Source organism: Coccinella septempunctata, chromosome 2, assembly GCF_907165205.1.
Source record: "Coccinella septempunctata chromosome 2, icCocSept1.1, whole genome shotgun sequence".
Lineage (NCBI taxonomy): Eukaryota > Metazoa > Arthropoda > Insecta > Coleoptera > Coccinellidae > Coccinella > Coccinella septempunctata.
The window spans coordinates 44,104,163-44,129,530 of NC_058190.1; the positions used below are offsets into that span (position 1 = coordinate 44,104,163).

General features: G+C 35.5%; 1 protein-coding gene across 1 annotated transcript in view; it reads left to right on the forward strand.

Moving 5' to 3' along the window:
• Nucleotides 1-25,368, forward strand: part of LOC123306624 (rhophilin-2) — a 127,286-nt gene that overhangs the window by 1,156 nt on the left and 100,762 nt on the right. The window lies entirely within an intron of this gene.

Genomic DNA, 25,368 nt, shown 5'->3' on the forward strand with positions numbered 1-25,368 from the left:
ATGTAAGTACTGAATCTGTTGGAGAACTTCAGGTACAGGTGGGTAGTTTCGACAAAGGTATTTAGTTGAACCTGTTGGCGATGAATACTGCCAAAATCCATTTCTAAGAAAAGGCACCCCATACAGAGCAAGTCGTTAAATATATGGTCAAGTCAGTTTGGGACTTTGGGTCATTCTCTTTTGTAACTTTATACTGGGAACTGTAGTTTGGAATAAATTCGGTAAATGGAAGACGATTTTGATGTTGTAAATGTCCTTGGACAGGTCGATTATTATTTTAAGTTGTACTGTTTTTGATGTGGGAAAATGTTATACAGTGTGTTCTGCTGTATCACGTCATCGATAAGTTTTCTAAAAGGCAATCCAAATGTTTTATGAATCATATCATATCAAGCCATTCCATTCACTGCCTGAATTGAATCAGATTCTGATTTTCTTCTAATTAACGACAAGGAATAAGAATTTGATATTTGATACTCATGTATAATTTGATATCCCCCTGAGAATAATCATAAAAAATTAGGATTGCCATTCAAAAAAAAATTTCGATGGGTCATTCAACTCATATTCCTCAATCAAAAACTTGAGGGATAGATTTGCATATGCTAGTGGGATGAACGCAGTTTTCCAAGAAAAAGCTATCCGATTTTACAGTTCAATGACGGGTTATAATAACCACTTGGTATCGATTAGAAACTGAATGGCCTATCACGACCTGATACCGAAAATTTACCTGTATATGCAAATGATTTAGAGCCTCTATGTTAAATATGTCTTTAAATAATTCCTGCTAAAAGCAAAAGTTTTATGCAGCTTTTTTCAGAAATAAAAATCATCTAAATTTTCGGAATTATACAGAATTTGGTGAGATAATGATTTATTTACACTTCATTTCTGTTTTGACTTTTATTTAAATTAACAAATGGAGTATAAATTCATGCCCTCTGGGACCATAAACATCGCTGGTATCCCAAAAATGTTTAAAGCAGACTTTCAATTTTACGACAGCAATATATCATTTGAAGAACGGTCAATATGTCTTGACGAATTTATTGATTTGGATGATCTCCAGAAACTGGCTGAAATCACGTACTGACAAGTATTTCTGTGACATTCAACAAAAGTTATTTTTTCGGTTTACAAAATTTTGTCTCTTGTTGTCATAAAGGTAGGTACTTCTTTATGTTCACTGTTTTCTAAAACAGTTGAACCCTTCAAAGAAGTCAACTCAGAATGTGAATAGTGAGCCAACAATTTTTTGTTTTTTGTGCTGATGGTTTGTGATTAATTCACATATTATCAACCTTCTAGCTCGGATCGAAACAACCCCTCAAATAGTTAGAGTTTTCTCAAGAATACGAATCGATATTCCCTCAATTATTTTCGCAACTACCTTCAGCATTAATTCCATTATGAAATTCAAAAATTTATTCTATTCGAAATCTGCCAAAGTTCAGGATTTTTTATAAAACCATTTGAAATGACCCCACATCAAGCCCTCTCAAATTAAATTGAGGAACGTCTCTGAAATAAGTGAAAAAAAATAAGTATCTCGTGTTTTCAGAAATTCAATTCTGAGTGTTAATCCAGATATTTTATTGAAAATGAAAATCTATTAGTTTCGATGAAGATGATCCGTAATTATATTGGTAAATCAGTAATATTTGAGTTTCGATTAAATGAAAATGCACTGCAATAAGTAGGTAATGGAGATAGCAGAAACGATCCAATCATATCTTGAGACTGTCACGGAGAACAAATGCAATTATAAGTTCCCAAACGCAGATCAACGTCATGAAAAATTTCTTAACAATCTGACTAATAACTTTATCGGTCATTCAAACAAATACAATGCACCTGAGGAAATAATTTTCCACGCTCTTTTCTTATGGGTATAGATTTCAAACAATTATTTCAACATTTGTCGCTGTATCACGAGATTTATTGTTGGAAAAATTGACGGAATTTTTTTCACCAAACAACCACTCTTCTCATGAACGATTGAATTGCTGGCAGTAATAAAAATTAACATGAGTTCGTTGTCCAGACTTTGCTGGGGATAAAACCCGCATTGCTGCCCCAATCCACTCATTTTGAAGGTTGGAATTAAATAATATAATTTTGGCAGGACGGGCACCCTCCTACGTTCATATTTTGTTATTCCAATTCACTGGCATTTCCCAAATCTCGCGCAATGCAAAGGGGGCGCAAATATGGGAAAATATACGCTAATTTGGCAGTAAATCGTCGCAATGGCCGTTATACGTCACTGTTTCTAGCCCGGTGATATAAATAAAATATTCCACGGTTAGTTTACGCGGTTGCAGCATGGCATAATAATGTGCAGTAGACCTAATATATGGCCTTCGAAACTCATAATTGTGAAATATACGACTGTTGTCACAGAACTCCCAAATTTCTAGACTATTTTTCTGCTACACGAGTTTCGTGCTATCGATTAGGTTTGAACGTTTTACACTTGAGCATTTATGATTTTTTTTCTTTCTGTCTTAGGTAAGATATCATATAGTTTCAGAGCGTGCGTCCATTTAAAAGTAAAATGGAATATAAACATATTTCGTTAATGTCCATTTGACCTTGACTGTTATAATCTCAAAAAGAGAGCTCCATAGTGATAAAGTCCAGTATGAAATTTGAAGGTTCTTGAAAACTTATCAGGAAATAATGTTGGCCTTTTTAGGCAATTTGTGAGATAAAATATATCAGATGATATCCATTACAAGGACAAGGAAGGCCAAAAAAAAACGAAACGGATGGAGACCTAGCATTCTTCTATATCTATATCTAAGTGCCTAAGATTGAGAGCTGAAGGGTCACATTTCCAACAAATTATTTGGAATTCTTTCTGATAGTTTCAGACAGGTTAGACATCAGTCTATATATTCAGCTCATATTGCTTTGAACCTCATACAAAAACCATGTTTTTTACCATGTTGAATATGTTAGATTCTGTGTTAAATGAACAGCATTTGCATGGGGATTCAATTTTTTGCTTTCATTGGAAGAAAAGACGAAAAGTGTAGCACTTGCAATGCATCGAATACTTGTGGAAGCTTATGATGACATGTAGGGAATGCTTTCTACGTTCAAGAATGGTTATTTCAGTTTTGAAAAAAGCTCGAAGACATTGAATTCGACGCATTACTTGATGAAGATCAGATTCAAACTCAAGGAATGATCTGTTCATTCAATTTGTCCTGGAATAAATTCATTTCAGACCTATTAAAAACAAAAAAAGACAAATTTTATTCCATTCCTACAGTTTTTATCACATAAAAAATTTTGAAAAGCTTGTCGAAAATATTCTGTCTTCTGTCCCGATATATTTATTAGTTTCCGAATATATCTCCCATCAATAGCTAGAACACATGATCACTTCCGATAGTTCACAACTAATTAACCCCAGCTTCCCCTTAATTACCTCGATATTCCTAGAAATTTATGAGCTGTTTACTTCACTTGATTAGTTCCTAATGGAAGATTGGAATTCGCCTGGAACGAACATTTATTACTCAATTATCGCCAAAGACCTGTAGAAATTGTTGGTGGAATGCACTGAGTGTGACCTTGAACAGTATTATTTGATCTGGTTAATAATAAACCTAAGATATTTATTACTTCTTGTCTTCTGTAGTCAGGTTTTGATTCTCTTTTTCGTTATCATTCAATCGGTCTCTATTTTCATTAAATGAAAATATTTGCATCAATTTCAATTGTGTGAACTATATCTAGTGTAATTTTTCGACTTCTGATGTTGAAAAAAAGTTCTACACTAGCTGCTATCATTAGTTCCAGCGTTAAGATATCTTCTTATGAACAGTTCCTAGTCATTATTGGAATCTATTCTTGATTGAAGCTCGGTTTTAACGCCAGTGTAATTTGAAAGAAACTTCACATCACACAGGACTCAAGATAGCCATTTTTATCAACAAATCTCGTACCTATTCGATTTTGGACATTTAGAAAACGAATAGTTTGATAACAGATTCAGAAAAAATCCAAATGAGAACTTTTTCGTATTCACATTTCAAGAGTGATCATTTTCACATTACATCAGGAACTATTCGAGCGATGATGAGGATGATATCATATCTTTGATACCCGGTAAGACCTATGTCTTATAATATAAGACAGAGACAGTATGATTGACAGAGGTTGCGCTAGATTCACTTTTAGTTCTCCTTTCTCACATATACATATTAAGAATGAATGAAATATGGGCCATCTGTGCCTTCATTATACAAGCTTGAATAATTGCTCAGACGCTGTCACGTGGCATACGGGAGGTCTGGAATATACCGCTGAAAGAACGTTCCGGCATACATTCAGAGTGCCCTTTTCAATTATTCACCGTTTTCATGAAAATATTCAACTTATGTCCTGAATTATTTCGTCCTTGCGAGATGCTGGGCAATGAATTTCAGATGACACACTATTCAGGGGAGAATGACGGGAATGGGAAATCAAGCAGAGCATGCCTCATGTGAGAATTAATTAGTAATCTGTCCCAGTTGAAGAGAAAAGTATTTATAAACATACGATATTTCTATTGGAATTCTGTAAACCAATGAGTTTGACTCAAATAACTTAGGTACTGATATACAGGGTGTTCCTAAATTACGAAGAGGGGTGATTTCTTAAGTAAACGTTTCGTTTTCGAGATACAGGATGTAAAATTTTGAATTTTTGGATTGGTATCAAAACAAGTTGTGAAAACACAGTCATGAAATACCGAGTTTACTTCGATATGTGTCAAGACTAACAACGAATTTATTAACTAAAGCTCACTAATTGAATTTTTATGACAATTGGAATTTTTTTGAGGATTTCGAGAGAATGGATCGAAATTTTTTTCTCGAAATCGGTAGCAGATACGACAAAACTGCAAGAGACCATAAAGTTCCGTATGACAACAAAGCTTCTTTTTACATTTTTTCAAATTAACAGTGACTCACCAAAAAAAAGTTCTGGAGCAAAACAGGGGGCAGTGTTCCAGAAAAAGCATCATCCTGTAGATTTGCTATCGAAATTGGCATGTCACATGGTGTGAACTATCAATTATATTATTTATGCCAAATTTCAGTTGAATATCTGGTGAAGTGTAGATACTATAAGAGAAAAACCTTTTTTAACTTTTTTTTAACACCTTGTATCTCGAAAACGAATCGTTTGCGGTTTCATATTTATGTTACTTTTTTTCTTAAAATTACTCAAGGAATCTTTTTTTTTCGTTCGCACCCACAATTTGAGAATATCCTGTATCTGAGAGTGGACATATCAAATGTAGTCCAAGTACTCTAAAAATTTTTTTAAGACTCTTTATTCAAAAATATTGGAAAGTCTTTTTGTTCATTTCACTTTGTTCCCTATAACTAGTAATAAGGATGAACTTGTTTTAGTAATCCTTCTTGTCTCATGTAAATAATGATCGACATGCATATCACATTCTACCCAGGTGAGCTGTCATATTAATCGGTTCAACCGAAACCCTACTAAAGTGATCAGGTTCTCCGTCAAAGAGATTAGGACTACGTCATTCAGTCGTACAATAGTGATTGTGTTGCGTAACAATAGGATGTTCAAATAAAACTACATACAACATCGAGAACCAGAATTCAACTGCCTGTATGTCATATACACCCATTGAAGGTGTTGGTTTTAGGTTCAATTATTTCACAATGCTTCTCTATTCACCTGTTTACATTATTTTATTCGGCATTGTTATGACCCAATCGTAAAACGTGATAAGATAGAGGACAATGTGGTGCTTGTCTTGAATTTTGATTCGATTTGTTTATTTTGACGTTGAAGGAAGATTCTACATCTACATTATAAGAGGAGATCGAAATTAATGTAATTGATAATTGAATATAATGCTCCACACAAATTTTGTGTCAGTTTCAAAAATTGTCGATTCTTATCCACCAAATGTCCGTTTATGAGACATCAAATGTTCACTCTCTTATATCTGAATTATATTTTTGCTCCTCATTTGATAACTACTTCAGTTTCAGGTAAATTCTTGTCTTACGTTTTTATGTCATTGTTTTACGTTATTACAATTAACTTTGATTCAAAATTTGACAATTCGTTTTGCGATAATGCACACAATATGGGTAAATCTCGGTGTAAATTAAGTGCGGACGAAGTCAATAGGGCTATTGATATGAAGGGAACGCCCAAGATCTACCACGCCTGCACAAGATCGGTTTCTGAGTGTGTCTATTCGTAGAGAGCCTTTGTGTAGAAACTTATCTAATAATCTAATCAAAGGTGGTCCAGTTATTGTTTGGGCAGGCATTTGTTGTTACAATGGATTTGCAAATTCATTATCATTGCACTTATACTGACAGAGAGTTTTTTCTGAGGTTTTTATCTCTGTTTTCATGTATCATACTAAAATATGTACCACATTGTCATTTTTCCTCTGCTTACAATGAGATCTGGAATGAGGAACACGGCACTAGGATCTGTCTCTTGTTGCCATTTCTTCACACCCGCTTCATTGTTTTTAGTTTGTATAACTCTGTTTCAAAAGAATATACACAGGGAGAGTCTTGAGGTCAAAAGAAACCCTGTTTTCGTATAACATTTTTTTCGAATCGGCTCGGTGTAAAAGATACAGGATGTTGAAAAACCATAAAAAAGGTTATTTTTAGTTATCTCACGAACGGTTTTATCGAATGAAATGAGTTTTGAAATATAGTTTTTCATTTATTCGATTAATCTTCTTCGAACACAAGATATCACCCACGTCTTCTAGTTTTCTCATTATGACCATTACGTACCATAAAACTTCCAAAAATTCAAAGAATACAACTCTTGAAACTGAGTTGGACGCTATGTAATGAATATTTGAACGTTTTGTAAAATGAAAGTATTCTTCATATCTTATAATTCGCCGTTTTCGAGTGATTTGATGTGCAAAATCAAAAAATATCTGTTATATTCGGAAAATTGGGTTCTTTGGCTGAATGCAACTCTATAAAAGATCCACAGATGTCTAGTGTCATAGATTAAGCTTGTTATTCTGAAGGGAATTTTATATCTCCAGGGGTGGCATACCTCATTATGAAAACTTAAAATGGCTATAACTTTTTATCAGGGCCGAATCGGAAAAAATATTATAGAATATTTTGACCTCAAGAATCTAGGGTTAAAATATTCGTACGAGTCAAAGACTAATACTGTATATAGTTATAAATTCTGCGTAAAAGATATCGGTTTTTATGGATCGTTTCGGAAAAATGATGTTGTTCTTACATAACTTTGGTTTTCAGTGATGCATCAATACATCAAGGTCGATTTTCTTGTAAAGCTCGCCAAAAATTACTACTTCGTAGATTATGCGATAGTTTTCGATCAGTGCTTTCGTAAATTGAGAGCAGGAGATGTTTCTCTCATTTCATTGAAGAAATTTCGATGTCGCGACATCGAAAACATTGAAAAACATCGACATTGAAACCGCGGTTTCAAATACGAGTCACCGATCCTAAAGTTACTCATTTTCCTTTCAATTCCCGTGTGCAATTTCAGTCGATCCTAATGAATTGATGAATTAATCATCATCTCCGAAGTCGACTGCAGGAGAAAGAGAAGTTTACCAGCGTAATGCCTTCTTCCAAAGCCGTATCCTATTCTGGCTCTGACAATGCCCCTAGGGCTGTTTCGGCGTCCCGTGTCATCCCATTTTCAGTAGTATCGGATAGCAAAAAGCCGGTCGGTGTTTTTCCTCGTAAAGGAGCGAATTCAGTCGGGTATCGGTAAAGTACCCACATGGACTGGGCATTAATATTGATTAACCTGCCTCCTTCTGTCGTGAGTCACCCGTGATGTTGTATAGGGGACACCCGATAACCTTGTGGCATTGTAACGTTATCTTCGCATTTTGCAGGCTTCCTGCGTGGGCACTTGAATGAAGGCGCCGCAATGTTGGGTATCTTCAAAGTTCCAACCTTTAATGGAGACGGAATTTTAGTAATAAGGTTGCATAACTTGTAAGTGGTGGCAATGTTTTTGGTCCACATGTTTAAAGATAGCAGCATATAGCATATATTATGTATTCCCCTGGAATGCTACCCTTTAGATAAAAAAAAAAATTTTGGAACTGGTAAACTGCTAAACATACAGTACTGGGTGGCAAATTTCGTTGTCCACTAAGGGGATCTTGAGAATTATAAGAGCTAGAAGAAAACGGATGATACATGTCCTAGCTCTTTTTCAGAGAACGAAGCCTACGATTCTTCGTTTTTGAGTTATTAGCAAAAAATGAAATTTTGACGATTTAGAAAAGTTCTCATAACTTTTTTGTCTTTGTAGTCACAGATCTGAAACTTGAACCTTCTACAGGCACTTTTTACAGGGAATCAACTAACGAGCTCAAAGTTTTTTCATTTCGTATCATTAGGCGAACTTTCGTTTTCTTTGAATGCATACTTTTATTGAATTTGTTATTTTGAATTGGAAAAACTCTTTCGTCAGTAGATTCTACGTATGAAAATGCCTGAGAAGGTCCAAATTTTAGATCTATAACTTCAGAGACAAAAAAGTTATGGGAACTTTTCGAAATCGTCAAAATCTCATTTTCTGCTAATAACTCAAAAACAAAGAATCGTAGGAGGCTACGGTTTTCCCCATTCCCTGAAAGAGAGCTGGAAATGTGTCATCCGTATTCTTCTAGCTCTTATAGTTCTTGTGATCCCCTCAGTAGACAACGATTTTTGCCTACCCTGTACAATAATAAACCATGCGTCACTGTGCTTGTTTAAATTGAACTAATAGCTACTTTCCCAGAGAATTTTGTTTTTAGGAAAATTCAGTGTGTCCCAAAACTAGTGAATCAAACGTCACACCACGATAGAGTAAACCAAATACTATTGAATGATACCAATATGAGTTCAGCGAAAATGTACCGTTTCCAAAATAATCAGAATTTTATGAAATTCTATTTTTTTTTCAATCACAGGGCCAGTTTGTGACAAAGGATAGCGATTTCAAATCATAATAATTCTAGATTATTGTTTTATCACCCAATTAAAATTATTTCAAATAGTTAATCGAACACCCAAGTAAATGTAGGTAAATTAAAACGTTTGTTTTTTCTACATAATTTTTATTGCTCAGAATGAATATAATAGAGGTTATAATATGGGCGAAAAACGATGTCTTCAATCACAAATTGGCCCTTAGAAAAATAGACCGAAAATCGGCAATTTCAGGTTAGGTTTTTTTGGAAACGTTACATTTTCGCTCAACTAATGTTGGTGTCATTCGATAGTATTTGATCTACTCTACCGTGGTGTGACGTTTGATTCGCTAGTTTTGGGACACCCTGTATATCTCCTTTCTCCTTTCCCCCTTGAAGATTAATCTCTGCAAATATTCATCAATATGTCTTGCATCCTGGTTAATTACTCATTCAAAGAAGAACTAGTTTACTCCTCTCCCCTGCTTGCGCTCGACCACTGCTCATAATATCAAAATATGAGGGCAAGCTGCCTCACAATCATATAATTATGGCATTGAGAGCATGATTTCATTATCGAAGCCTCTAGGTATGCAACAAATTACACCAGAAACAGAATGTTAAGTAGCAAAATCGATTGCGGTGAATATTCATTAGTTTCGACAACTATTTGAATAACTAAATCTCCAATTCCAGTGAACGAGGAAACGCAGCAAGATCCTTATCATTATTTATCTGCCCTAGGTGGCGTTAATGATTAATTAATGATGGTGTTTCTTTCTTTTGCTCTCGTACATTCGCCAGATGCAGAACGTCATTACCTTCCTATTATCCAAATTGGCATCTGAGCAAATCCTATGTTTCTACGTTTTTTGTCACTTCCTCTACTATGAAGGAGATTACGCAATATCTATTGGTTAAGGCAAAAAGTTGATGCATCCATATTTAAAGCTGCTATGTTAAACTGCAAAGCACAATCATCCAATCAAATAGAACATCCCTCAGATGAAATTGTTGCCGTGATTATGGGCATTCAATGTCGGCTAAGAGCTATTTTATATCAATTTTCAGCTGAAACTATTCAATAATACTCTAAATTAGTCTTAATAATGAACGTTACTTATATCAGGAATTAATAATTCTTGGAAAGGTAGAAAGCTGAAGATGCCATTAGTGTGAACGTATTTTCCCATCATTATTATGAATTATTGTCAACCTTAGGAATGGACTGGAAGAAATTTTTCAATGATTAATTAATTCTCGAGATGGAAAATTCATTTTTCCTGAAGTGCTAATAAATATTTTCAAATATTCATCGCTCATAATATTCATGATGAAGTTTCAATGTTATGTAGTAATGAAATGCAAAAATTGTAGATACAACTTCAAATCTTAATGCTAAAACCGGTAATTATCATAAAGCATCGCATAGGTTGGAATATAAGCAAAGGCCGGGAATTCATTATTTATGTATCTTCTTCCTTCATACATTCCAGAAGTAAGTTGAGGTCAACATACATTTTCTGCAAGTAGGTAGATTGCGAAAAGGATTGGGCAGATATTTTAATTTTTAATGTTGCCTTACATATTCCAAACCTTTGTAGCAGAATTAGGTTATTTTAAAGACTTGATAATTTGTTATAACGATGTATAACATCGCTATAATAAAAATATTTGGTAATGGTGAATGAATTCAATGTTTTGGTTCAAAAAGGGTGAAGATATATTTGGTAGGCATGAAATCAGCTAAGAGTAAATACAATCGTGTTTATTATTGCCTCAGGTCAAGCACGTTCCAAATGCTCCTCTGACTTGAAAATAACTTGACCTTACATGTAAATACAACGAAATGTGTAATTTCATTCATCATTTTGTGGTTACTACGTTTTGTTTTGGAAGCAATGTTCCAGAAATTCAGCAGGTCTGAAGAGGTGTATGAGGAATTCTTTTTGTTCAAGAAATTCTAGAGGTCAAGTTGGATCATAATTCTCAACATTGTCTGGGATCTAGCATTCATAAAAATACAGAGTGTTTATTAAAAATACAGGAAATTATTCCTTGTCCGAAAAACTTCATGAAGAATCGTGAGGTCAGATATTATCATTGAGTATTAAACCTTAATCAATAATTGAGGGTGACCCAAAAGTCCAGATCATAACTTTAGGAAGTGATATAGTTCTAGCTGAAATAAGAAGTGCTTTCCCATTAATTGTGGAAAATACCATAAACTGAGGAATATTCATTTAGTGAAGACCAATATTTACGAAATATTTGACCAACACATGAGCTATTTGTTCCAGTTAATATAATTTCTGGACCACAATTTCAACAATAACGAGGGAAAATTCATAATAGTAATTGAACTTTCTTAGGAATTCAGTGAATCTAGAGGGAATCAATAATATTACAATCCAATTAAAGAATTTTAATGAGAAAAATTATTACGATTGTTCCGATATTGTATATGAAGCGTCGAAAGAGAAAATGTGGGTCATAATTTTATTGCTTTTATTTCAATTGTGTATCGCTAACCGATAATTTATCACGAACATGAACAGTTATCTTCTTAATCTTGGGTAATGACAAAGGAAAGTATGTTAACAAAACATAGGCAACTTGTTTTAGTGATAACATTTCATGTAGTGATAAGTTTCAATGCATGTAGGTACACATAAAAGGCTCACAATAGTTTGAAAATTGTATCCAACGAAATAAGAGAATTTGAAGTTCAAGTAAATTTCATCAAACTTTGTGCTTTTTCAATATTCTCCATAGCTTCAGAAACACTATACATGTTTCAAAATTCAATTTGTAATGACAGTCATGATTAAATGAATCTGAAATTATTTATATAGATGAGAAAATAGATGACATTGTCGAGTTCCCTCCGTCGGTTGTTGAGAAGTACCTATCTTCTCTTGATGTCGGTAGTGCACCCGGTGGTGATGGAATTTCTGCTAAACTCCTAAAAAACTGCGCATCCTCGCTTTCTCTGCCCCTTTCGACGATTTTCACAAAATCTTTCATCACGCATACATTGCCAAAATGCTGGAGAGAGGCCCTGGTCACACCTATCTTCAAAAAGGGAGACAAACTCGATCCTAACAACTATAGGCCAATAAGTCTCGTTCCAATTGTCGCCAAAATCTGCGAAAAGATAATTCACGAGTCGATGCTACATTTTGCTCTCGCCAATGGTATTATTCGTGACTGTCAGCACGGTTTTCTCCCAGGCCGCTCCGTGATCACCAACCTTCTGACTTGTGTCAACGACTGGAGTTCAAAGCTGGATGCTGGAAATCCTGTTGACGTTGTCTATCTTGACTTCTCAAAGGCTTTTGACCGCGTGTCTCATAAACTTCTCCTTTTGAAGTTAGAAAGTCTCGGCATTCGTGGTGACCTCCTGTTGTGGCTCGAAGCCTTTTTGTCTGATAGAGTTTTTCAAGTTCGCGTAGGTGACTCGATATCGTCTGCTAGAGGGGTGTCTAGCGGTGTGCCCCAGGGTTCTGTCCTGGGGCCGCTTCTCTTTTTACTTTTCACGTCAGATCTGCCTGCTAAGGTAAAGTCATCTTGCGCTCTTTTTGCTGATGACGTGAAAATTTATGGCAATCCATTATTGGGATCAATATTGCAAAGTGATCTGGATGCTGTATGGAGGTGGTCCATCACTTGGCAGCTCCCACTCAATTTGGATAAATGCACAGTCCTTCATATGGGAAAACATAATCCGAAACACTCCTACTACTTATCCCACCATGCTATTAAATCTGTTGCATCTCAGTCAGATCTGGGGGTCATTGTCACTGAGGATCTGTCCTGGTATGAGCATATAGCTGCTGTCTCCAACAAAGCCAAGAGAATGTCGTTTCTCCTACAGAAGACTTTTGGCCGTTGGGATCCCCGCACTTGCAGCGTACTCTACACCACCTATATTCGGCCCATCCTCGAATATGCTGGTCCAGTTTGGGCCCCGGTACTGGCCCGTGATGTGAATCATCTGGAATACATCCAACGAAGATTTACTAGGATTCCCTATGGTAGGAGAAGGCCCACTTACGAGGAAAGACTTTCTTTAATGCACCTCACGCCATTTGCTAACCGTCGTCTGAGGGGTGACCTGATCACAACTTATAGAGCCCTTCACGGCTTGTTCAACGTTGATGTGTCCCATCTCTTTTGCCTTAATGCTGACACTCGTCTGCGTGGCCACAACTTCAAGCTGACGAAGGAGAGGTTCCGGTCCACCAGCAGAGAGTTCTTCCTCCCCAACAGGGTTTTTAATTCCTGGAACAGCCTTCCGACAGCAGCAGTGAACGCCCGCTCTGTGAATGGCTTCAAGAGTGCTATGGACAGATGGTTCGCCAGTGTTTCTTCGTGAGACTACTGTGAAATTGTATGTGTGTGTTGTGTACATTTCATTCATCTCTTGTTTTTCTTTTTCACAATGTCAACTCGTATTAATTCTATTTTTTTTTTTTATATGAGTTTATAGATTACGATCTCAACTCTTCTGTATATTCTTAATAATAATAATAATAATTTACTTCTGCATTCCATTATCTAACTTATACTTATTTGAATAAACATTGCCAGAAATGCATGTTGAGTATTTTTACTATTCTTATATTTCCATTTTTTTAGGAGTATTTTTTTATAATATTCATTTCAATCAAATATTTTTATTTCCAGGTGAGTCCAAGTGGAAAATTTGGGACGTAGAGTAAGTAATGAAAACTGAATTCTTGAAAACATTCAAATCAACTTCCAACTTCCAACTGCATCCAACTAATAAATTCATTCAACAATCGAGATTCACGTAGTCTGTATTCAGTTTCAGTTAACCCTTTTTCGTGGAAAACTATATAAGCTTCTCCAGCTAAAATCGATACAACTTATGTTGTAGAATTAGGACTAATACCTTCTCAACCTCAGCCATTAAATGATTAACCCCCATTAGGGGAAACCCTAGAGAAAACACCCACACTTCCTTACTCAGAGACAGAGAGGTAGCTTTTCTGATGTATTTTGGAGAAACCAACATTTCAGTTCATTGAACAGCAGTAAAAGGAAAAATTGTTGGCTCAGAAATGCAGATGAGATTTTCTGTCTGTAGAATATAATTTCAAAAGAAAATCCGCTAGTATACTCTTGATATTCTTAAAATGAACAGATCTGTGTCCTGAATTTTTTCATACATGTTCGCCCAAAGGAAGTGAAACCTATAATTGGTGTCCTGAACGTAAAATGACATCAGCCTGTATATTCTTGTTATGAATTGCTAGTGATTATACTCTAGAAAGAAATAGGGGAGACTAGGGAGCATTGATACATGGGGAGGCTTGATACAGGCTTATATCCGCGATCTGTAGCCGTTTTCAAAAGTATTATACTAGTGAACACTATTCTTTGGCAGAGGGCATTGCGTGACGTTAATATGTAAGGGTAACAGTAGTTTGTTTGTGAAATATTCAACGAAGAGTGTTTCGAGGTGAGAAATTGTAAGTTTTTACTCAAGTTACCTAAGGGTTTTATGATCATGCATTAATTCTTCGGCATAAACAAACATTTCACTGGGAAATATGCATAAAACTACTCAATTTAAAGTTTTATTCGCTTTTCAAAATATATGGGTATAAGATGAAAACATAAATCACTTTAAAAATTGCTTTCAGGGAGGTTTGAGACATTTGTCGTGGGGAGGCCTGATACATGTATAATCTTCAAAAAATATTCCGTAGCTAGTTGGATAGGCCTACATGAAGGCGTCTTCACCATCCAACATATCAAAGGGATTTTTAAAAACCGTACAATCCCCATATATTTAACGAGGCCGACTTTTCTTGTGTGGAAGTGACTAACTGATAATTTCTTGATTTTTCTACACCTATAGGACCAAAGCAAGCCAGTATCATTGCTGACCTACCTACTGAGCTGAATAATCCTCTCGATTACTCTCCCAGTACATCGTATCAATCCTCCCATATGTGGGGAGGCTTGAGACAGTTTGCATGTTTTTGTGTTCAACGTTCTGTACAGAATAAGATGTTTATGTTTTGCGACTTCTATATTTATTTTGTTGAACGATTAATTGAAGAATTATATAATATAATCTTGCTTCTTCATATAATTCAGTTTCCAGAATAAAAATTCCAAAAAACGTATCAACCCTCCCCAGTCTCCCCTATTCTATAAGGGGTCAATGATTTATCGAGGAATGGTAAATTGAAATTTGTGATATAGATACCTGTCCGCTTATGAAAAATTAAAGAATATTATTATGATATTATTTCCTATATAACAATCACACAAGAGTGTTAATATTATAAAAAAATCATAATGTTGGCTAGCGGTGAATTCAACATATTATGTTGTGACTGCTTATCGAAAAAATAAATTAAAATTCTAATTCAGTTTTGTTCGAACGAAATTCTGTTCAGTACGACCCTGACCAGAATGAACACCGAGACCAGCTTGATATTTCCACAAACAACAGCTAAGTAACTACAGACCGACTACTGCGTCGGCTTTCTGTGCCAAGAAAATCCGATTAAGTTATTATTTGAGCAATAATTATTGCATTATTGCCTCGTGTTTGTAGGTTGAAACCGTAAAAATCGAATACATTCTTGCTTACGTACGGAGCTGCAATACACACCAGTAATATTTCTGGTTTTATACGAACATTTAGTTCCCTTTATCTAGCGGAACACTGGGATTATTGGAGGAAAATATAATAATTTAATTCGATGGATTATATTGAAGAGATACGTATGTGCACGAGTTATTTCAACAACTAGGTACCTACTACTTTTTTACGTAGGGGCTGTTATTAGGTATCTTCTCTGCAACCTCCCATATTCAGCCTACATTAAAATACTCAATATCTTACAGTTGCAGACTTACAATTTCAGAGGTAATTCAGACTCACCAAGTTATTGAAGGGGATATCTTGTCTTATTGTTAATCTCTAGAATTAAACAAGTAACTAGATCACATGATTTTTACTCATTAGGATGCGTTAACACATAATAATTATTAAACCCCTACACTTATCAAGTATTGACCACATCAATTCCACCCTAGAAATGATAAAAAGTTGATAATATTCTCGCTCATAAATGGATAGCTATTTATTCAAAATTTTTAACAAGTCACTTACTTATTTGAAATTACGCCAGATAATTCATCTATCACTAGCCTACGAATAATTCATGTTTTCGATAACTCAATTGCGTTTAGAATATTACGATAATTTCTGAAATAACAAACTTCTTAGGAAATATAATTCAAAATGAATTATTTCTCCTTTCTCAATGTTCAGAGTTTCAATTACTAGGGTGAAAATGAATGAAGGGTATTATAAATTACCGACATGGCTGACGCAATCACAAAAAACCTCTTCATCAAAAAGGGATCCGGTGTGGAATATATCCTGTTCAATAGGTACACATATATTTCTCGAGTGAGTATCCATTCGAGCTTTATTTCATCCAGAATTCAATTTCTGGTGAACACCTTGTGTACACGGTCTCGATAGACCTGGTAATAAAAAATTCAAGAGAACAGTTACGTTCGAAATATAGCCTTCTTTATCTCAATTTCCAGGGAAACACTTCAGATTTGTAAGCCATTTAGCGGGTCACTTCTCATTTTCCCTTCTTATCTCACGTACGAAACCACTTTTGTAAATTGTAGATATGACATCACGATATCGGTAAATTATAGATTATCGTTTATGCGTGGAGAGTTTTGTGTTCGACTACGTGAGGACGTCTTAATAGCTGCAATAACTAAAAGATATTATACTGCGTGACAAAGAAAGAGCCAGTGATGATAAGTTTCAGAATTGTGAATATAGAATATTAAATAGTTATTTGGCCAACAATTTTTTTTAACACTGGAAGGAATCCTAGCATTCTCGATTCCATTTCATTCGCTACTTCCTGTCAATTTTCTAAGGCTAATTTAAAATCAGCTTCCATCATCATTGCAACATTTTCATGAAGATACGAATCAATCGATTTAAAACCAATCCGCTATACTGTCACTGTTATCGCACAATTATACCGGAAAAAGTTCAGTTCCTTATTAATCTTTCTTCCTTAAACGAGAGATTTCCTCTTTGATGTCGACTGGTCATTCCGGTAAAAAAAAATGAGGAATAAACGCTGCAGATGCAGTGAAAGTGATACCTATTCGAAAGTTATCACATTTTATTCTGCACCTAGGTGAGTTATAAGCGTCGTTTATTATGCTGTGGTGACGTATTTAATGTCATTGAAATACGGTTATTGCTTGCTGATACTACCTGTGTCGTAACTGATTACAACATCTGATAAAAAGCAATTAACGTTCAGCTCATGCTTATGAATAATAAGCTAATCGTTTGGATGTACTTATTGATTATATGCTGGAAGCGTTCATTTTTCTTTTTCGACGATGATGATGACTAGATAGGCAGTAAGGATTGTATAGTACGTTGTACAACCACAAATGAGAAGCATTCCATTTTCAGGGTAAAGTGTAAATAACAGAGAAAGTATTTTTCATTCATTCGTTCTTGCTCCAGTGACTCCCGTGACAAAAGAATTCTAAAACATTTGAAATTCTGGACTCCCGATTTTTTCAGTCAAATGTATGCAAGGGGTTAGACACCCTTAACTGACTTATTTGCTCCTGTATCTAAACATTAGGGTGTTCTATAACTGTCCTAGGATATGGAGTGCATTGAAGTAATTTCGTAGATTGTACAAAACAGTTGATGATTCACTAGAGAATTGCAGAGAGCTCTTCAAAGTGAACTTGGTCAAACATGCTGAATCTATTGCGAACAATTCCTCAAGCCTACCTCTTCTCTTCGTTTGAATATTCATCGTTGAAATTGCCTTTTTCAAAAACTGTAAACTTCAATCTGCGATATCTCTGTTATATATCTCCAAATTGAGATCACCGGTTCTATAATCAGCGTTGCCAAGTCTTCTAATCTTGCACAAAAAGTCGATATATGACAGACAGTGTTGGATATCCGAAAGTTTGGTATGAAACTATAGGTTTTCGAATACTCTGAATCTATTCCAATCAGTTTCGTGAGCCTATCTCCCTTTGTTTAGATTTTCATCGTTGAAATGGCATTTTTTCAAAAATTGCAAATTTCAATCTGCGATATCTCCTGATTTATTCGTCTGATCCAATTGGGATTTTCGGTTTTATAATCAGCACTGCCAAGGCTTCCACCCAAGCACAAAAACTCGATTTCAAAAATCCCGATTTTTTGGCTCAAAAATGAGCAAGCGGTTAGACCCCCCAAAAATGACATATTTGCAACTCTGCCTAAAAATTTGGCTGTCCTACTATTGTCCTAGGATATGGAGTGCATATGAGTTGTTTAGTAGATTCCAGAAAACCAAACAGTAAAAGGTTCGATACACAATTGAACGTCAGAGAGCCATTCAAACTGAACTCGAAAATGAAAAGTGGAAAAATAAAAAATCCTATTTTCTTGTAAACACAGTTGGATATCCGAAAGTTTGGTATGAAAATATAGGTTTTCGAATACGCTTAATCTATTCCAATCAGTTTCGTGAGCCTATCTCCCTTCGTTTAGATTTTCATCGTTGAAATGGCATTTTTTCAAAAATTGCAAATTTCAATCTGCGATATCTCCTGATTTATTCGTCTGATCCAATTGGGATTTTCGGTTTCATAATCAGCATTGCCAATGCTTCCACCCAAGCACAAAAACTCGATTTCAAAAATCCCGATTTTTTGGGTCAAAAATGAGCAAGGGGTTAGACCCCCCAAAAATGACCTATTTGCTCCTCTGCCTGAAAATTAGGCTGTCCTACTATTGTCCTAGGATATGGAGTGCATAGAAGTTGTTTAGTAGATTCCAGAAAACCAAACAGTTTAAGGTTCGATACACAATTGAACTTCAGAGAGCCATTCAAACTGAACTCGAAAATGAAAAGTGAAAAAATAAAAAATCCTATTTTCTTGTAAACAGTGTTGGATATCCGAAAGTTTGGTATGAAAATATAGGTTTTCGAATACGCTGAATCTATTCCAATCAGTTTCGTGAGCCTATCTCCCTTCGTTTAGATTTTCATCGTTGAAATGGCATTTTTTCAAAAGTTGCAAATTTCAATCTGCGATATCTCATGATTTATTCGTCTGATCCAATTCGGATTTTCGGTTTTATAATTAGCACTGCCAAGGCTTCCACCCAAGCACAAAAACTCGATTTCGAAAATCTCGATTTTTTGGGTCAAAAATGAGCAAGGGGTTAGACCCCCCAAAAATGACTTATTTGCACCTCTGCCTGAAAATTAGGCCGGCCTACTATTGTCCTAGGATATGGAGTGCATAGAAGTTGTTTAGTAGATTCCAGAAAACCAAACAGTTTAAGGTTCGATACACAATTGAACTTCAGAGAGCCATTCAAACTGAACTCGAAAATGAAAAGTGAAAAAATAAAAAATCCTATTTTCTTGTAAACAGTGTTGGATATCCGAAAGTTTGGTATGAAAATATAGGTTTTCGAATACGCTGAATCTATTCCAATCAGTTTCGTGAGCCTTTCTCCCTTCGTTTAGATTTTCATCGTTGAAATGGCATTTTTTCAAAAATTGCAAATTTCAATCTGCGATATCTCCTGATTTATTCGTCTGATCCAATTGGGATTTTCGGTTTTATAATCAGCATTGCCAAGGCTTCCACCCAAGCAAAAAAATTCGATTTCGAAAATCCCGATTTTTTGGGTCAAAAATGAGCAAGGGGTTAGACCCCCCAAAAATGACATATTTGCACCTCTGCCTAAAATTTAGGCCGGCCTACTATTGTCCTAGGATATGGAGTGCATAGAAGTTGTTTAGTAGATTCCAGAAAACCAAACAGTTTAAGGTTCGATACACAATTGAACTTCAGAGAGCCATTCAAACTGAACTCGAAAATGAAAAGTGAAAAAATAAAAAATCCTATTTTCCTGTAAACAGTGTTGGATATCCGAAAGTTTGGTATAAAAATATAGGTTTTCGAATACGCTGAATCTATTCCAATCAGTTTCGTGAGCCTATCTCCCTTCGTTTAGATTTTCATCGTTGAAATAGCATTTTTTCAAAAATTGCAAATTTCAATCTGCGATATCTCCTGATTTATTCGTCTGATCCAATTGGGATTTTCGGTTTCATAATCAGCATTGCCAATGCTTCCACCCAAGCACAAAAACTCGATTTCGAAAATCCCGATTTTTTGGGTCAAAAATGAGCAAGGGGTTAGACCCCCCAAAAATGACCTATTTGCTCCTCTGCCTGAAAATTAGGCTGTCCTACTATTGTCCTAGAATATGGAGTGCATAGAAGTTATTTAGTAGATTCCAGAAAACCAAATAGTTCACGGTTCGATACACAATTGAACTTCAGAGAGCCATTCAAACTGAACTCGAAAATGAAAAGTGAAAAAATAAAAAACCCTATTTTCTTGTAAACAGTGTAGGATATCCGAAAGTTTGGTATGAAAATATAGGTTTTCGAATACGCTGAATCTATTCCAATCAGTTTCGTGAGCCTATCTCCCTTCGTTTAGATTTTCATCGTTGAAATGGCATTTTTTCAAAAATTGCAAATTTCAATCTGCGATATCTCCTGATTTATTCGTCTGATCCAATTGGGATTTTCGGTTTTATAATCAGCATTGCCAAGGCTTCCACCCAAGCACAAAAACTCGATTTCGAAAATCCCGATTTTTTGGGGCAAAAATGAGCAAGGGGTTAGACCCCCCAAAAATGACATATTTGCACCTCTGCCTAAAAATTAGGCTGTCCTACTATTGTCCTAAGATATGGAGTGCATGGAAGTTGTTTAGTAGATTCCAGAAAACCAAACAGTTCAAGGTTCGATACACAATTGAACTTCAGAGAGCCATTCAAACTGAACTCGAAAATGAAAAGTGGAAAAATAAAAAATCCTATTTTCTTGTAAACAGTGTTGGATATCCGGAAGTTTGGTATGAAAATATAGGTTTTCGAATACTCTGAATCTATTTCAATCAGTTTCGTGAGCCTATCTCCCTTCGTTTAGATTTTCATCGTTGAAATGGCCTTTTTTTTCAAAAATTGCAAATTTCAATCTGCGATATCTCCTGATTTATTCGTCTGATCCAATTGGGACTTTCGGTTTTATAATCAGCACTGCCAAGGCTTCCACCCAAGCAAAAAAACTCGATTTCGAAAATCCCGATTTTTTGGGTCAAAAATGAGCAAGGGGTTAGACCCCCCAAAAATGACCTATTTGCTCCTCTGCCTGAAAATTAGGCTGTCCTACTATTGTCCTAGAATATGGAGTGCATAGAAATTGTTTAGTAGATTCCAGAAAACCAAATAGTTCACGGTTCGATACACAATTGAACTTCAGAGAGTCATTCAAACTGAACTCGAGAATGAAAAGTGAAAAAAAAAAAATCCTATTTTCTTGTAAACAGTGTGGGATATCCGAAAGTTTGTTATGAAAATATAGGTTTTCAAATACGCTGAATCTATTCCAATCAGTTTCGTGAGCCTATCTCCCTTCGTTTAGATTTTCATCGTTGAAATGGCATTTTTTCAAAAGTTGCAAATTTCAATCTGCGATATCTCCTGATTTATTCGTCTGATCCAATTCGGATTTTCGGTTTTATAATAAGCACTGCCAAGGCTTCCACCCAAGCACAAAAACTCGATTTCGAAAATCTCGATTTTTTGGGTCAAAAATGAGCAAGGGGTTAGACCCCCCAAAAATGACATATTTGCACCTCTGCCTAAAAACTAGGCTGTCCTACTATTGTCCTAGGATATGGAGTGCACAGAAGTTGTTTAGTAGATTCCAGAAAACCAAACACTTCAAGGTTCGATACACAATTGAACTTCAGAGAGCCATTCAAACTGAACTCGAAAATGAAAAGTGGAAAAATAAAAAATCCGCTTTTCTTGTAAACACTGTTGGATATCCGAAAGTTTGGTATGAAAATATAGGTTTTCGAATACGCTGAATCTATTCCAATCAGTTTCGTGAGCCTATCTCCCTTCGTTTAGATTTTCATCGTTGAAATGGCATTTTTTCAAAAATTGCAAATTTCAATCTGCGATATCTCCTGATTTATTCGTCTGATCCAATTGGGATTTTCGGTTTTATAATCAGCATTGCCCAGGCTTCCACCCAAGCACAAAAACTCGATTTCGAAAATCTCGATTTTTTTTGTCAAAAATGAGCAAGGGGTTAGACCCCCCAAAAATGACATATTTGCACCTCTGCCTAAAAATTAGAAAATCCTACTATTGTCCTAGGATATGGAGTGCATAGAAGTTGTTTAGTAGATTTCAAAAAACCAAACAGTTCACGGTTCGATACACGATTGAACTTCAGAGAGTCTGGGAAATTTGGATATAAATAATTAACACGCCCTATATAGAATTAAATCAGGGTAGAACAGAATGTTTAACGGCTATATAGAACTAAAATACAGAAACGTTATTATTGAATACATTTCTAACTAGCGGCAATAGCAATCAGTTTTTGCAGATATGCTTGGAAGACCGTTACTTTTCTTCTAAATCCTTCAATTAAAATGAATCCGGTAATATGCATGCATTTTGCGGTCATTGACAGAGATAAAAGTTATCCTTTATAGGTCAGAAACACATCAGCATTCATATCTTTATTTTTCAATCGCTTTTATTGGCCTATCTCTATCGTTCAGCCTACATTTATTGAGGTATGGATAAATGCATTGTAAGTTGGTGGAATTTTGAAAATCCAGAAGAGATCAACTTGTGTGAGACTGAAAGATATGTTCATACTGGAAAATAAAAAGATCTATTTGTATATACTAGAAAATGGAAAAGACTACAAAATATATTCAAATCAGATTTGACTGTCTAGAAGATAACAAATATTCACTCAAAAATTTCAACTATTGGCTGTACTGAAAAAAAAAATGATTTCACAGCATTCCTGAGAGTATGTTAATTGGTGCCGAAGCCGGCTCATTCATTTATCTGAATTTCAATATTTCAAAAATTATATTCTGATTGAGATACGAGACTTGTATGTATTTTGCTCGATAAGACATATATGTATAACGTGCCTAAAACGCACTCAACACACTTCCTCGTTCTACCAAACTAAACAGATCTATCATAACACGAATACGCACTCATTACACCCAAAAACCCAGGCAAATATCCAAAGGCTAGCAGTGTATGCCCCAAATTGGAGATTCCTCAGTTCTCAGTAACATATTCACGAAAATTACATTCGCCATGGGGCAGAATAATAGATCTCACACTGGTGATAATGTCCACCACATTTGCTCCTTCGCAAATTGAAATTAATGAGCAGAAAGCAAACACGGGGGTTGTTATTCAGTACTGATGCAGCTAGGAAAACGGCCATAATTTCATTCGCAGCATTGTTACTTTGAACTTGCACCCCAAGCTGTTCCGCCTGCTATTCCAATATGAGCAGCGTTAAGGAGATAACGTGGTAAATTGCACGAGATGAGGGAGTTCTCTAATTAGTGTCTTAAGAAACTTTCGGGCCGAAACAATGATGTTGATAATGGCGCACTTGGAGTTTCAATCCGCTTCGACGGATTCGATGTTTTATAGCGATAATTAATTAGTTCCGACTGGATTGATTGGGGGTAGGGGTTAATGTGGTTCAGGTTGGGGAATATTGAAAATTTTAGGTAACTCACAACAAAATCTAAAAGACTTATATTACAAGGGTGGTTCTAGTGGTGATGCCCTCTTTCAGCATCATTCCTGGAACCGCCGCTGCAACGAGCTAGATGAAATTTCGAGATTTATTAGCAGAGATTTGTTCTTTCAGATATGTATTACATTTATGAGGATGTATTGATATCTAGTTAGCCTAGACCAGTCCCATGCATAAAAAAAATATTGCGTTACCATAGCAACGAACAATAACTTATTAGAAGTGTCAGTGTGAAGTTTGAGGTCAAAAAAGCAAACCAAAGTTACGCAATAAATTAAAAGAAAGAAGATGTCCACCGAAATTGTGAAAATCGAAAAATTGGAGGTCAAGTACCTGTATTTAAAAGGGTTAAGAGGTAAGCAGATTTACGAAGATATGCTTAATACCCTTGGTGATCAATGTCATTCGTATGCGACCGTGAAAAATTGAACTGCAAGCTTCAAAAGAGGTAAATTTTCCATTGAAGATGATGACCGATTGGGAAGGCTAGTTGGAAAAGTTCTTGCTTCAGTTTTTTTGGAATTGCCATGGAGTAATCATGATTGATTTTTTGGATAAGGGTAGAGCAATAACCGGAGTTTACTATTCGACATTACTCACCACTCTACGTAAAAAAATTAAAGAGAAAAGACGCTGAAAGCTATCCAAAGGTGTTTTGTGTTGCAGGACAACTCCTCTGCTCACAAATATCATGTTGCTATGCAAAAAATTCGTTATTTAGGGTTTGAATTACTAGAACACCCCCCTAATTTACCAGATTTGGCTCCATCCGACTATCATCTCTTTCCTCAACTGAAAAAAGTTTAAAAAGTCAAAAAAAAATTCCAACGAGGAGGTAATAAAAGCTGCGGAGGTCTGGTTTGCAAAGTAAGAAGAAACATTTTTTTTGAAAGGTCTAGAGACGTTGCAGGTTCGCTGTAATAAATGTATCCAATTAAGAGGAGAATATGTTGAGTAGTAAAATATTTTCACAATGATATTTTGTTTGGTTCTATAGTAGGCTAAGAATTTTTCAATGTATCCTCGTAGATCTATAATGATTTTTCTCGTATATACGCGTTTCAAAAGCTGACCTTTGAAAAATTCCCCAAAAGATGGGTTCAATTTAAAAATCGTCAAGACCAAGCTCTATGAAATTTCGGGATTTGTCACTAGAAGAATTGCTCTTTCGGAATGTGTTTCACCTTTGGATCTACAATGATTTTTTAGCACGTATAGATGATTCTATATCTTCTTGAATGGAACACCCAAAAACTTCTTAGCCTTTAGCCTTCTTGATGTGAATTTGTCAGATGAGATTGTCACATCCTGTGAAAAATTTTTGCTTTACACCATTAGTTGGAGTTAATGAGTGTCTCGCTAAGTTATATAGGAACGGTGATGGATAACCGATAGCGAAAAAGTATTTTGTTTATTTGCTCTATTTTCTACAGGTAGATTTCTTGTGACTTGAGCTCTTTTGTGAATGAACATTATCATTATAAAATGGCGCCATGGACATTTGAACGTTCCAATGATATATCTCTTCGGCTAATTACTACTGTCATCGTGAAGAGCCCTACATTACATCATATTTCAAAACATAGCACGACCATGGGATCGCACATGTAACGTGCAGCAATCGCAAATTGTCCA